Genomic DNA, 16912 nt, shown 5'->3' on the forward strand with positions numbered 1-16912 from the left:
TAGTAAACATGATGTTCAAAAAGAAAATTTGAGTAACCATGGAGGTCTATATCGACAACATCATGGTGAAGGGCAAACAGCGATCAAATCACATCGGTAATTTGGCGAAAACTTTCGACATCCTTAGAAAGTACAAGATGAAAATCAATCTTGCCAAATGCACATTTGGAGTATCTTCAAGCAGATTCTTAAGGTACCTAGTAACCCAACGAGGAATAGAAGCACACCTCAAGCAAATCAAAACGATATTAGAGATGAAATCTCCATCTACCTTGAAGGAGATTCAAAGCTTGACCGGACAAGCAGTCGCTTTCAATCGTTTTCTCTCGTGATCCACCGATCGATGTAAACCCTTTTTCAAGGCCTTCAAGAGGGCACAATGAGACAAATGGGATGATGAATGTGAAAGAGCTTTCCAAGACTTGAAGAAGTATCTCACATCACATCTCTTATTATCCAAGTCGGAAGCAGATGAGGACTTATACATCTACTTGGAAATCTCAGAAGTAACAATGAGCTCTGTCCTCATACGAGAAGAGCTGAGGGCCCAGTTGTCAGTATTCTACACTTCTAAAGCTCTTCTCGATGAGGAAATTATATATTTGAAGATTGAAACATTAATTTTGGCGCTAGTTGTTACGGCTCAGAAGCTCAGACCATACTTCATGACTTAATATCTTCTACTATCAATCTTACATGGTTTGGATAATTTTCAACGAGTGATGAAATGAGTGTTGGAACTTGGCCAATACGATTTAGTTTTCTGACCCTACACGGCGATAAAGGCTCAAACCTTAGCAGAATTCACGCATAGCCTAGGCAACATAACAGAGCGGCCCAACAACGCCCTGGAGGCAATCGAGCACACTTTAGCGTCACCTACTCCACCTAATGTAAACTTATGGCATTTGCATGTCGACGACGCATCCAACAACAAAGGCTCAGGAGTAGACGTGGTCCTTGTCACCCTAGACGGTTCGATGCTCGAGCAGGTGATCACTCCAAGCTTCAAAGCATCCAACAACAAAGTGGAGTACGAAGCCCTGCTAGCAGGCCTTCAAATGGCAAGAGACTTGGGGGTGAAAAAGCTCACAAGTCATTCCGATTCCTAGCTAATCACCAACCAGACTATTAGGGAGTACATGGCAAAACATCCAAAAATGGTGTATTACCTAGAGAAGGTACGCAAGCAACTTTAGGCATTTCAGACTTACACCCTCACTCAAGTTCCGCGGGCAGACAATGCCCATGCAGATTTCTAGCCGGCCTAGGCTCCGTCCTCAATCACCAACTCAAACACTCTATTCTGGTGGACTAACTATACAAGCCAAGCATAGAGGCGGAGCTGGCAGCCAAAGTGTCACAGGTTAGTATAACTCTTAACTGGCAAAGTTCTATTATAGACTACCTGGTCAATGATACACTCCCCACGAAAAAGTTGGAGTCTAGAAAGCTCCAAATAAAGGCAATATGCTACTATATATAGAACGGCATTCTAGTCAGAAGATCCTACACTGGATCACATCTTCGTTGCTTAGGGCCTCCCGATGACCTAAAGGTTCTAAGCTCAATCCACGAAAGCGTTTGTGGAAATCACTCTGGAGGCCGATCCTTAGCACATGAAGCTTTTAATGTAGGCTATTACTGACCTACCATGCATCAAGATGCTAAAGAATTAGCACAAAAGTACGACTGCTGCCAACGCTACAAGCCGGTACCCATACTGCCTGTCAGCGAACTACACCTGCAGACGAGTCCTTAGCCGTTCATGCAGTTGACAATCAACATGGTAGGGCCAAGCCGCCTGCTACTAGAGGCAGAGGCATGATAATCGTGGCAACTGATTACTTTACCAAATAAGTAGAAGCGGAGCCTATGACAACCACGACTCAGGCAAACATAGAGCGCTTCATATAGAGGAACATCATTTACCGATTTGGCATCCCTCAATCCATTGTCATTGACAATGGCTTGCAATTCGTAGGCAAAGATTTGGCGAAGTTCTTCTAAAAATATGGCATCAAGCAACACATGTCTATGCCGAGATATCCTCAAGGCAATAAGTAGGCCGAAGCATCCAACAGGATGATTCTCAACTGCCTCAAGAAATCCCTCTCCGACAAGAAGGGAAAGTGGCCAAACGAACTCCCCGGGTGTCTATGGGCATATTGCACGACCAAGCGACTAGCCACCAATGATACTTCTTTCTCTATGGGCATATTGCATGACTAAACGACTAGCCACCAATGATACTTCTTTCTCTTTGGCATTTGGTTCAGAAACAATCATATCTCCCAATGTCATCGTGCCAAGTAGCAGCACTCTATTGCCAAACATTGAGAAGAATAGTAAGGAGATAGCCACAAGCTTAGATCTAGCAGAAGAGAAATGCAAGTAGACCATCACCCGCATCGTAGCATACCAGCAGCAGCTCCTCTCTAACTACAACAAAAGGGCCAAGATCCGGCAGTTCCAACTTGAAGATCTAGTCCTAAAAAAAGCCTTCATCACTACTAGCAGAGAAAGCTCCAAAAAGATGGATCCCACCTTGGAAGGGCCGTATAAAATCACCAGAGTAGGCAGCAAGGGTAATTACATCATCGCCACCAAGAACAATAAAGAGATCGAAAAGCAGTGGAATGCCTACAATCTGAGGAAGTACCATGTGTGACCTCCCACCACATTAAAGCCCGAAGAACTCAAGCAGCTCAACGGGTACCACCTTGGGAGCTAACGATTATCCAGTTGTTATGCAGTCTCTACTTTGCTGCTAAGTTTTCGTTCATTTCACTTGTTTTTCAATGAGGAATTGAGAAGTAATTTATAACTTGGCTCAACTACATGTTTACGAAAATTGATCATTCATGCACTTCAAAAGAAGATCGCGCCCTTCTTAAGGACTCATTGCAGGAATTACACCCCTCGAGGGACCAACCATGCTTTCCAGCATGAGAGGGTAAATATAACACCCCACATTGCCCGGGGGAGTGGATCATGTAAGCCTTATATGTATATTTCCATCTCTACCTAGCACGAGGCTTTTTGGGAGCTCACTGGCTTTGGGTTCCATCGGAACTCCAAAGTTAAGCGAGTTTGTGCGAGAGCATTCCCAGGATAAGTGACCAATTGGGAAGTTCTTGTGTGAGTTCCAGAAACAAAATCGTGAGGGCGTGATAGGGGCCCAAAGCAGACAATATCGTGCTACGGTGGAGTCAGGCTCGGAATGTGGTGAGGGCTTGGGCCAGGATGTGACAGTAAACCAATTCCTTGACACCCATATGGGTCTGCTCTCTAACGCGAGAGGATAAACTCAACATTTTGAATATCCAGACATGGACGAGCCATACTGCCCTAGTATAACTAGATGCACGATGGCTTGAGCTGGGATTCCTAGAAATGGCCACAATGGTCTTTTTCAATGCTTAGCTAACTAAAGGATTCTTGATTTTTTGACCTAATTTGCGGTGAACCGGGCCCTAGAGACGGAGAGGGCACATAACGCAGTATGCCTTATGGCTGCTACCTAGTACACTAATGTAGCCTACGATTTCCAAAAGACTGCCTATGACTTGCCCTTCAAGCAGTAAACTGCGCTAAACTTATACAACTGCACGTTTCTGTGGGAGGTTAAACGTTAAGCGCGCATATACGAACCTCATTCATTGTCGACATGCTACGCAATCGATGGGCTTCATTTCTGCCAAAGCGTGAAACGATCTACTCTAAGTCCTAAAGTATTGTGATACTTGTTACTCAACCTACGAAATTAGAGAAAGTCAGGGTTAACAACCTTGTGGTTACGCAAACTTGTTTGCTTCTGTAAGGCATACAACTACCAACCCTATAGCTAATAACTTTGCAAAGTTCTACACCAACACATACTAGCTGCATGGGCTACGCATGCTTGTCTGCTTATAAAAAAGTAGCACGCTTGCCACTGGTTTATAAAGTCTAAAGGTTAGGGTATGAACAAAAGAAGCAAAGATGGAGAAAAGCGAATGAAGCAAGTTTATTAATTTTTCTAGCAAAATTGGTAAACTACTAGCAAAGATTGAAGGAGTTCAAGCAAAAAACAACAAGGAAAACAAAAAAAACCCTAAAGAATACCTAAAAGACTACTCTTCAGTAGCTTGGACACTCTACGACTACTCGGTCACCACACCTTCAGCAGCTGCGATATCCTCAGTAGCGGCACCATTTGACGCTTCACCCCTGGCTGCTCTTACCTGGGCATCAGCTTCTCTGACTACCTCATCGATGGAAGCCTCAAAAGTAAAGGTGAGCAAGTCTTCTGGAGAAATGGAGAATGTCTCAAAGTCTTTACCAACAAAATCAAAGTTAGATGGCCTCCCAAAGTAATACTCTACATATCTCAGCTTGTATAAATCGACTTAACTCTGAGTAAGTGAAGCATCGGATTTGGCCTTCTCACCCTTCAACTGCTTATTCTCCTTGAGCAGACCAGCATGGACCTACTGCAGCTCCTCCACTTCCTTCTTCAGATTGTTGTTGATCTTCAATGCACCTTGGAGTTCCAACACTTGAGGTTCAAGCCTGTCAACGACCTTCTTGGAGTGGATTACTTGGTTGTAAGCAGCAATCAGTTCTTCGTCCTTTGTGTAAGCAGCAGGGCAAAACTCAAAAATGGCACGTTCAAGGTCTTGAATCTGAGGTATGTAACACCCGATCTACTTCCCTACACTTTCATACTTTACTTGGATCGCATCAAGCCTAGTCTTCAAATCCACGATCTTTTGGCGAATGGCCTTAAGCTGCAGAGAAGTAAGGGCAGAGATTATCACACCTTAATTGGAGTATTAACTTAAAACTCTAATTAAGGCATGATTCAAAATTTAATATGGAATAAAATATTTAAGAATAGATTAATCCATAGTTAAATAGTGAAGAAAGAAAAGAAAAAAAAATTATTTAGAAGATATAAATCAGTTCAAACATAATTCACATTTATTCACCAAGAGATAATTCTCAAGTTTTACAAAGTACACTTTACATAAATTTACATAAAGCTTCTTGTTCCTTATTCAAACAAAAGAGCAAACACCACCAAGCTCTTTATTTTATTTCTATTTACACATATCATACAACAAGTAACATCTCTAACACATGACTTAATTCTCTGGTTCTGAACCTGCACAAATTTAATTAGGGTGAGCATAAAGCTCAGTAGGGACATTATACCTCAATATATATATATATATATATATATAACCATGAGTATATTATTTTTATGTAGTTAAAACACATTAGAAAAATGATATGTATGAATGCACAAAGTTTCTCTCTTCAAACCCTATTAACCTAAACCCAAACACCTTATTTTCCCTTTGTTAGTGCTCATGCCTAATTCCCTTTCGCCAGTCCCGTATTACCCTTAAATTATTATGCACTTTGGGGCTAGCCTGAGACTTGGTACCTGCTAAGAATTAGGCTCAACTACACAAAAGCCTTCCTCAATGCCCATTTCCCTATCTCCTTCGCAAGAATCTCAACTCAAGGTAATCAGTTCATTGTTTAACAAATGAATGAAAAACATGTATATCAATCCATCCAAGTAATCGTGTAGGCAATGAATTTATGAATCCAACCACAGAGATAAATATCAATCAATATGTATTAATAAGATAATAAACAAATAAATATTTATAAGGTTTCCCAAGCACCCCCTACCTGGTTCCAAAGCTACAATGTAAGTCCACGTAACTGCCAAACTGATCAAGTATCTTGGTCCAACTCGTGAGTTCCTATTCAAAGTATAAACTATCACTATTTAAGCATACAATATAACTCGTATTATAAATAGACTTTGTAGAATACATACTTTAATAAGTATGTATAATAATAACCCAAACAAAACATACTTCAGTTTTCTAGTAAAAATAGTTTTAAAACTAAAAGTTTTTGTATGGTGGAAATTTGTTATGCAAAATTAATATTGGATATCTGTACGAATCCACAATAATATCTAAATATATTATTACAATCAAAACTCGTTTCCAACACCAAAATTTGTTTATTGAATTGGATGACTAGTTCAACAGTTTCATGATTCAAGAATTCACCTTAACATCTCTTCCTTCATACCAATCCATAACCAAAACCTCAACCTAAAAGACTTTTTCTTTTTGAGTTTATGAAAGCTCTCTATTTTAAACAGTAACAGAACATAATTATATTTGAAATCAAAAGGGAAACTGAACATTCTATAAAAAAAATTATGAGGGTTTTTGGTTGAAAGAGATTGACTATTGATTAACCAACCTCTTCAAAGCCCCCCTAAAATAGAAATGAAACAAATAAAAGGAATGAGAAGTCTAACCAAAAGAAAAATACTTCAACTCTTAGCATCCTTTCTCCTTCACTAGCCTTCTGAAACTATAAAGCTTTTTGGCTGGCATTTATATTACTGTTGATTCTCAAAAGAACTATTGACTCCCTATTTATACAGGTTTTTGTTTCTTTTTAACTGGCTAAAAACTCGTACTTATCCCTAACAATCATGATACCTAACTCTAGACGCTTCACCACCTGCTTCTTAGACCTCTACCTCCTGCTTCCATCGACTCCACAAGCTCTCCTGGAACTAACGCTCAGGTGACACAAGCCACCAAGCCACAAAAATTGAACACCTCCTGCTTACTAGCAGTAAGAGGAGGATTTACCTGACTACCCACATGGTAACTAGATTGAGATGAAAATCCTAGCAAATGAAAATAACACACCTCCTAATTTCAAATTCCTGTGTGGTGGTAAGAGAGAAAGAAGCATGTAAAACATAAGCTCAATGTACAGTCATAAGGAAACAAAAACAAACTTACCTTATGAATTACTTGTTGGCTACTCCAATTTGACTATAGATAAGTATGGAATTGAAGACTCAAAGACCAAAAGAAAAAAAAAACTTATTTCTTGCTTCTGAAATTCGAAGAGAGGAAAAGCTAGGGTTTCTTTTTCCCCTTTTAGACTAAAGGAGATAAGGAGATTGTGAACTCCTTATTGGAGTTGTCGTCCAGCAGAAGGAAACAATAAAAAAAATATAAATCAATAAATTAATAACAAAATATTGTATTTGTCTTCTTTTTCTTTTTTTGTTAAAAGTATATAGTATATAATATATATAATGAATCTCAAATATATGAACCAATTTACATATTAGTCTAAACTATATAATTTAGAGAGTTAAATCAAACACTTGAACTACTAACTAATTAAAAAAAAATTTGGATTCTCACAGAGATATTAGACTTTTTCAAAGCAGCAAGCTCAAATTCTAACTTCTTGACTTTCTCGGTCGAGGAATAAGATTCGGCTTCCATAATTCTTACCACCTCCTTGGCAGCCTTGGTATCCTCTTGATCAAGGAGCATAGACTCGGCTGCTAGAATCGTCGTCTTCTGCATCATAACCAGCAGAGCAGTCCTCATATACTCAGTCATGCGCTTCGCAAAGGAACTTAGGCCAACAACCCCTTTGACGCCATCAATAAACTTGGCACACACATCCATGTATTCAAGCTGATCTGGTTTCAAGAGCACACAAATCTTAGCAGTTTCTCCAGAAGCAGACTTTGTGGATTTCTCACAACTGCCCACACAAGCAGTCTCCTTCTTATCAACAGACAAGTTGGTCTTAGCAATGGAAGGAATGAGTTTTGGCACCACTTTAGCAAGCAAAGGCATCTTGTTGCTCTTTATAGTAGCAAGCCTATTCGAATGTGAACTAGACTTAGCCCCAGACGGATGTTTAGGCATAAATTTTGGCATTGAGGGCACATCGGAACTTTTACGTTGAGCAATCCTATCAGCAATCAAACTAGCCACCTTCAGAACGACATGCGTCACCAGCACGAATTTAGCAGCTTCATCATTCTCACCCTTGGAGGAAGTCAAGTTGATCACAAGCTTGAGGGCAACTGGCGAACCCTCTCGAGCAGCGGAAGAAGTCTTTTGCTTTTTTTTAGCCGACATCTCTTAAGCAGGCGAAGAATGTCTATTTTTCCCACCTTCATTCGCAGCAGGCTCCACAATGGTGATTGGATAAGCTAATGCCTTAGCCTTGATTCGCTTTATCTTCTCTTTCGAGGGCAACCCACATTTCTCCCAGTGAAGAGGACTAAGCAACCAAGACTACTCATAGTACTTGGAAGGGATACCGAGGACAACATATACCTTCTTCATATTTAAAGAAGCTTGAGGAGTTGAGTCGAATTCTGAATCTACAAGGACGGAGAAAGATGATTAGTAAACCAGAAAGTAGCCTAACAAAAGTACAAAGTAGCCGAAGGACTAAGCAGTCTACTTACTAGGGATGAAGACTGTTGGAACATGCAACTATAAGGAAAAATCAGACTCCCATTCTCCGCTTATCTCCAAAGTCTCCTTGGCCCAGTCATGGTTACCCTTACTTGAGTGGTCAAAGAGCTTATGGCGAGATCGCAGCTACCTAACTCCTTCAATGTGGCCAATGTCAAAGAAATACCAAAATTCATTGACAGTCAAATCCAAGTCAAAGAATTGGCTTAGATTGTGAAATCCCACCATCACGCGAACCGCATTGGAAGAACATTGGGCAGGGGCACACTTCATGGAGTAGAGCATCTTTTGGAAGAAACGTTGCATGGAAAAAGTGAATCCCAATATGAAGTAATAAGGATGGAACTTGATGGCTCTCTGATTTCGACCACATAGTTCACGGCTGCTACTTTCTTTGACGTGTCTCACATACACCCTAGACGGAATGGCATGCCTATATGTCTCAAGGAAGTATCTAAATGAATCGTCGGAGCTAATTTTGAAGTAAGCATCCTTGAAGTAGCCCATCTTGCTCAAGGATTCACCTTGATGATACAATGGCGACACACCATCGTCATTCTTGTGGCTTGAGGAAGACATGCTTGAAGAAATTCTACAAAGACGCGATGAAAATTCGTTAGACGGCTGCACACAAAAAAAAATCTACAAAGGCATGGCCGAACAAGGCTTTCGGCCTTTCTCTCTCTTCTCCCTCAGGCACGGGCATAAGCCTAGCCACCAAAAAAAAAAAAATGAAGCAATCTTTGGTCCAATCAATCGGGCCAAGCCCAGCAGCCCACTACTCTCCCTTTCACCTCTCATGCACGGGCCCGAGCCTAGCATTCAAAATAAAATAAAATAAAATAAAAAAAAGCCTACTCATTGCCCAAGCCACAAAAGGCCAGCAACTATGCCAAGCTCTACGGCCTGGCCCGAAACTTCCTCAGTCCGCAGACCCCACGGCCCAAATAGAAGCAAAAGTGGCTAGTGCCCCACGCCTCCTTATTCCACTCCTTCTTGCAGGCCGAAGCCTATTCATCCAGCCCAGCTTCCTAGCCAATCCCAACCACGCCAACCTTCGGCCTAAGCCGAGCCGAGCCGCCACCACGCCGCACTTTACCACTCATGGCAACAATTCTGTGACTTCTCCAAGCTCTTTTTCACACATCCTCGACCCCCATTGAGCCAAATTTCAAGCCTCAAGGCTCCTAAAAATTACAAAGACAAGGAAAAATTAATTTCTTCTTATCTTGGTGTGGCATGAAAACAAAGGAAACAACGAAAGACTGTCATTTGCACAGGCAAGTGTAGAATATTGCAAGGGGAGAGGGAACAAATATCCTCTAGCTCTCTCTCTCTTGTAGGGTAGAATAATTGCTCTCTAAAGTTGATTTAATAATCTACTTAAGGTAGACTTAAATAAACTTTGGGAGAAATTTATCTCCCTTTCCTAGAAAGATCTAATTTCCTATTAAAGAGGGAATCTACATCAAAATAAGAAACAATCCTATGTTTCCTAATGCAAGAAGATCTTTACACCTGTTGCCCTTTCTTGCGAGCAGCCCAACAGGTGTAGAGGCATTTGTGGAGCCAAAAATAATTAAGAAAATATCGAGACAACACGTGGATTCTTGGGTAAAAAAGACAAAATTACCCTCGAGGCACACCGGAACTCCTACGCGCAAGCAGCGGATAATCCCGACTCAATCAAGGTCAAAAGTGATCAAAATAGGTATTTATTCAAAACCTATTTCATCCATCCTCATCAAATCCTCTCCACAAGGTAACCTTCAAATTATTTATTCAAAATAGGATTAATTACCTAAATTAATTGATTAATTTCCTAATTAATTAATTAATTTTCTAATTAATTTCTTAATTGATTGCAAGATATTATTTTGACATAATATCTTGCAATTACACCCAAAAACCAGCAAATGTGGCCAGTTCCCATCTCTCCAAATGGGCCTGCCACACCCCTATAAACACCACCTTCTAATCTCAACTCTCTTGCAAAATTCTCCAAATTTCTCTAAACACGTTTTCCTCAAATTCTAACTTTACCATCGGAGGTTCTTCGGCCAAAGCCCCCCCCCCCCAAATTCATCATGGGCGCATGAGGCATTAATTGTTTTGTAGGTGCAATTTTGTCCAAGAATAAGAAAACAAAAATTTGCATCCACATATATGACAGTGGTGGAGTCGCATGGGGTCATTGGTTGTGCATGACCCCAACAACTTCAAAACCCTATGTACATTTGTACATTTATTGTATTTGACCCTATAAACAGCTCGGGCAAACTAAATTACAACCTCCACCTTCTACTTTTACATCCATGTCTTACTTCTATCTTCTTGTGTGTGAGCGCATCCAATGCTCGATTAATTGCCTTAGTTGACAAGTCTTGGCAATCTTTAACATTACTTTACAGTTTCTTGTACGTAGCCACCTTTGACAAGCCTCTACATATCATAGTAATTGTTGACATAAGCCAGGGCTGATCTTGAGAGTGGCCCGAGTAGGCGTCCCCCTCCCCCCACCCCCCCAAAAATATTTTTTTTTATTTTATATATATATATATATATATATATATATATATATAAGTGTTATTGACACTCCAAAACTCTCATCCTACACTCTTCGCAAGTGTATTTTTCTTTCCAAATATAGAAAGTTTGGAATGTAGAATGAGAATTTTGGAGTGCCAATAGGGTGGGGGTGGGGGGGCCCAAAATTTTTTTTTAAAAATATGTGCATATATATATATATATATTTAGAGTTTGAATTTAATAAAATATTTAAATATAAATCATACAATTGTCTTGAAACTTGGCATACAAAGTGTCTTGAGGTGGGGTGCAACTTTAGCAACAATTCAACTATTTTTTTGGAATTTAACACACAACATACTGGTAGCAAGTGCAAGGCGAGTCTACGCCTGCGAATCGGTTCTTTCCCACTTATAGAGGTTAGGTAACCTCACCGATCAATGCTTCTCTTCTCTTCTGCTTTTTTTTCTTTCTATAATTTAATTTGTGAGTGTTGTGTTTGTAAATATAATTAGGATTTTTGATTCTAAGGTTTATGATTTGTTTATTTTAATGCGTATTGTTTATGCGAAATCAGAGTATTCACTTGTCAAGTGTCTATATTGCAGTTATAAAATTCGAACTTGTGGATGCACTTAACAAAGTGGTTAAATCCCTTCAAGAAGATAATTGGATTATGGATGCACTTAACAAGGTTGGTTACTTTTGCTTCCAAACTAGTTTTGGTTCAAGATAATGCAAAGTTTCGATGTTGAATTTTACCGTATTTTTTATGCGCCTCATTTTGTGTTATGTCATTTGTATCAAACTTTTGTTTTGGGGTAGTGGGTGAAATTTGAATTTTAGTTTTTTTCTCTGTCAATTTGTTGTTTACAGAATATTGAGTTGATTGTTGATTGTGGGGTTGTGATTTCCTGATTAAAAAAGAGTTGGTTATCATGCCTCCTATTAGAATTAGTAAGCCCACTAACAGAAACAAAAAGTATCTCTCTGGGTGTCAAAAAAGAAGAAATAAGGAAAACGGAAGAAGCATTAATAAAGTCTCAGGCTGGATCTCTTAGTAAGTTTTTCAAGAAACAAGATGATAGTTCAGTAAATAAGGAACAAGGGAATCGTGACAGTAATAAGGAGAAAGATGAATTCACGACTGAGACTGATAACAAAGAGCAAGATGAGCGATATGAGCCTATATATGACGATGGTAGTAAAGTGCAAGAAGATGAACCTCTGATTGAGACTGACATTGAACATGATCACGCTAATGAGAATGGTAAAGATAATGAAATTGTCTTTCCTTTGAATATTGATGATCCACGGAATTGGGATAAGATTGATCAAAATCTTAGGGACATGTTATTGGAAAGAGGTCCTAAAAGAGTTGATGATGTCGCATTTCCGAAAAATAATTCAGATAGGCATTTTTCTTCTGTACATTACATTAGAAAATTGCCTAATGGGGAGAAGCAAGATAGGAAGTGGCTAGTGTACTCATGTTCTTTGGATAGTATTTTGTTTTTGTTGCAAGTTATTCAAGCAAATTGGAATCAAGACTTACCTAGATAATGAGGGTTTTAAGGATTGGAAGAATATTGGTCACAGGCTTACAACTCATGAAACTAGCAAGGAACACATTCATTACATGAGTGAATGGATTGAATTGGAAAGGAGATTGCAAAAATGTAAAACAATTGATGAAAGTGTGCAACAACAAATCAGCAAAGAAAAGGGACATTGGAGACAAGTGTTATGGAGGATAATTATGTTGTGAAAAGACTTGCAAAAGTTACTTTGGCATTTCGTGGAGACGATGAAAAGCTGTATGAAGAGAATAATGTAAATTTTTTAAATGTGATTGAAATGATTGCTGAATTTGATCCTACAATGCAAGAGCACATTGGGCGTTTTGATACACATGAGACTCATTACCATTATCTTAGTCACAAGATTCAAAATGAATTGATACAATTGTTGGCAAGTGAGGTCAAAAGTGAAATCATAGCAAGAATCAGAGAAGCAAATTATTTTTCAGTGATACTTGATTGCATTCCAGATGTCAGTCGTGAAGATCAAATGTCTTTTATAATAAGGTGTGTAGATGTTACAAAAACTCCAATAAAGGTTGAAGAATTCTTTTTTGAATTTCTGAATGTACATAACTCAACGGGGCGTGCATTATTTGATTTGCTTTTAGGTGCATTGAACACTCTTAAACTTGATGTTGATGACATAAGGGGACAAGGTTATGACAACGGTTCAAATATGAAAGGCAAAAATAAAGGCATGTAAAACAGAGTGCTTGAAATAAATCCTAGAGCATTATGCACTCTATGTGGCTATCATAGCCTTAATCTTGCACTTTGTGATATGGTCAACTGTTGCCCTAAAGCTATGTCTCTTTTTGGAGTGGTACAACGTATATATACATTGTTCTCATCCTCAACAAAGCGATAGAAAGTTTTTACAGATCATGTGCAAGGAAGTCACAACCTCAAACCGTTGTTACAAACTCGTTAGGAAAGTCATATTGAAAGCGTTAAACCCATAAGAGAAAGTGCTCAACATATAAGAGATGCTTTGATTCACTTGGCAAATACTAGTGAAGATCCTAAGTTAAAGAGTGAAGCCGAATCCCTAGCAATCTATGAGCTGAAGAATTTTGAGTTCTTGTTAGGTATGGTTATTTGGCATGAATTGTTGTTTGCTATTAATATTGTTAGCAAAACTCTTCAAAAAGAAGACATATATATTGATGTTGCTATTAATCAATTGAAAGGGCTTATATCTGTTCTTGATCAGTATAGAGAAACTGGATTTGAAGAGGCAATGAATGAAGCTAAGAAAATAGCAAGTGAATTGGGGATTAAGCCTATTTTTCTTGAGAAACGCATCATTCGAAGAAAGAAACAGTTTGATGAGAGTGCTAGCGAAGCGGCAACACAATCAGCAATTGAAGCTTTTAGAGTTGATTACTTTATTTATATAATTGATCAAGCTCGTACTTCACTTCATATCAGGTTTGAACAATTTCAGAAATACGAAGAAACTTTTAGGCTTTTGTTTAATTTGAAGAAGTTAAAAGATGTAGACAATGATAGCTTGAAGGGTTTTTGTGTGACATCCCACATGGCCCAGGGGAGTGATCCTTATATGTATATTCTCATCCCTACCTAGCACGAGGCCTTTTGGGAGCTCACTGGCTTCGGGCTCCGTAGGAACTTCGAAGTTAAGCGAGAAGGGGGCTAGAGCAATCCCATGATGGGTGACCCACTGGGAAGTTGCTCGTGAGTTCCCAAAAACAAAACCGTGAGGGAATGGTAAGCCCAAAGCGAACAATATCGTGCTACGGTGGTGGAGTGGGCCCGGGAAGTGATCTGCCCCGGGCCGGGATGTGACATTTTGTATCAATCTTGAAGGATTTTTAAAACATGGTGAACATTCTGATATTGATGGAAAAGACTTATTTATAGAGCTAAGAATCTTGCGAGAAACTTTGCCAAAGGAAATAAATCGGGCAATGGAAGTGCTGAAATATATAAGACAAATGGATGGTTATTTCCCAAATGCATGGGTTGCTTATCATATTTTGTTAACCATACCAATTACAATTGCCTCTGCAGAAAGAAGTTTCTCAAAATTAAAGTTGATCAAATCGTATCTTTGATCAACTATGTCACAAGAAAGATTGAATGGGTTAGCTATTTTGTCAATTGAAAAGGAATTGGTTGCAAAGTTAGATTATGTAAACTTAATTAGTTCATTTGCATCTAAAAATGCGAGACGTGCAATATTTAAGTAATGTTTGCATATCTTTCTTCTTTGGATATGAATTCCAATGATTTTTTATGTAGAAATGAACTTTTTTCATGTATTTAGCGAAACATTTTCTTATACATATAAATGTACAACAAGTCGGGTGTCAAAGAATTTTAGGGCCCCCACTCGAAGGCTTGCCTTGGGCCCCCAATTTCTTAGGGTTGGCCCTGAGGGTAGCCCAAGTAGGCGCCCCCACTTCAAAGGGGCCCCCAAAAAAATTTTACATCTTGTAAATAACATATAATTACAAAAAAAAAAAAAAAAAAAAAAAAGTAAGAGATATAATTCATTTGTTGGTGAAGTGGAAATGTTCGGCTTTCTTTTTCTTTGGCGTGTTGAGTTCAAAACACAGCCTTTTTTAGTCACTAAATTTTTCTTACTTTTCAAAAATTTATTGCCAATCCATCTGTCCAACTCATAATCCATCTGTCCAAATGCATATAAAGTTATAAAACTCAATTCCCTTTGCAATCTCTTTTTCTTTCAACTTCCCAATCTCCCTATGAGAAACACAAAAGAAACAATTGGCGTTGTTGAATTTATTATACTCATCAATCAAGTTTTATTGTTCTTCACTCTCAATCTTAGACTCTTGACTACACATTTGAGTCTAAAAACATGAGACGTTTAATGTTTAAGTAATGTTTGTATATTTATCTTCTTTTTATATTAATTTTTAATGCTATTGGATGTGGAAATAGAATATTTATGTATTTAACGAATTCTTTCTTATACATATCAATGTACAAAGAACTAGAAATCAAAGAATATTAGGGCCCAATTTTGAAAATTCTCCTAGGGCCCCCAAATTCTCAAGACCGACCCTGAGTGACTGCATGAGGACATAAGCTAGTAAATAACGTTGTATTCTTGAAACAAGTTCATCACTGCATAGTATTTCAGTCTAATAGTATGATATTATGTGGAGAAAAATTTATAAATAACATTATATTATTAACTCAGAACGCGATTGTGACAATGAATACCTTCTATTTATGCCATTCTCCAAATATAATAGCTTAGGAATTGTGTGTTTGGCCGAATAATTCACATGGTTGTGCATATTCTAAGACCACAATTTTTCAGGGTCAGAGTAAAATGGATGGAAATACAAGTACCTCATAAGGCTGGTCAAGGACTCGATAGCCTTTATCATATAGCTGCTAGACAAATGAACGATGCCATCGTCACCCTATTCTGGATAAGTGGGTGAAGTCTGTTGACTTAACTGAGATTGACCATTCTTGCTCCGCAAGATACATAAACTAATCATATGAAATCAGTCAAGTTTTCTATATTCTTAGAGATTCCTACAATCTAGGGATTTGGCATATGCTGCAAGTAACCACACTCCTAATATCTAATTCTAGAAATCATCTGGGATTCTCTCGATTTAGTACGAATTCTATATCCTAAAAGGACTCTCTCTATATTGGTACCCTTCTAAGGTTCATCATGGGTAACACGATTATCGCATACTTTATTATCTAACCACTGCTTGAGTCCCCTCCCTAGACGCAATTATTGCTTACCAACTTGACAGTCGAAGACCAGCACCCTAACGGTGCGAAGGTTACTTTATGGTTTGTTTATTGTTTTACAAGTAGCCGAGTTTGTGCATCTCCTCCCTTCACGGTGGTGCGCAAATTTGGTTCCAACACATGATTTAATTTTCCTTAGACTACCCCCCCCTTACAATCTTTCTTTTGACATCTTCCTCTCTCTCATTTAGGAGTGTTTTACGGAAGAATCGGATCAGAAACAATATTTTCAATTTTCGTTAAAATTTAGGAATCAGATTGAATCAAATCATAATAAGGTTTATAATTGACCAATTTTCCTCTTGAACTTTGATTGTAGCTGATTACCCCTAAACGTTTATAATTAGCCAGTTTCTAGTAATGAATTTGTGGAGATAAGTAATTAATTTTTTATGTGAATTTGGGTCTTGAATTGAAATAAGTGAACCAAGACATCATGTGAATCAAGTCACAATGAAGGCTAATGACATGACATCACAACCCCAGTGTTGTTGAAAAAACAAGATTATAGGGAAGATTGATAGTTGTCTACTTTAAGGATAAAATTCAAACAAAAAGTGTATGGAGTGAATTAGCGGAAAAGAAGAAGAAAAAAAAACAATTTGTTGTCACATTAAGGAATAAAATTACCTTTGTGTATGTCCTCAGACATTGTCATGTGTCGTGCACGTGACTAGATGGATGAAAATTTTCAAAATC

At 38.5% G+C, this 16912-nt stretch overlaps 1 pseudogene; it reads left to right on the forward strand.

The window, feature by feature from the left end:
* Positions 1 to 13532: 13532 nt before the first annotated feature.
* Positions 13533 to 14655, forward strand: LOC148695239 (uncharacterized; annotated as a pseudogene).
* The last annotated feature ends 2257 nt before the right edge of the window (positions 14656 to 16912 follow it).

Source organism: Pyrus communis, chromosome 8 (genome assembly GCF_041283825.1).
Source record: "Pyrus communis isolate YQ-2024b chromosome 8, ASM4128382v1, whole genome shotgun sequence".
NCBI lineage: Eukaryota > Viridiplantae > Streptophyta > Magnoliopsida > Rosales > Rosaceae > Pyrus > Pyrus communis.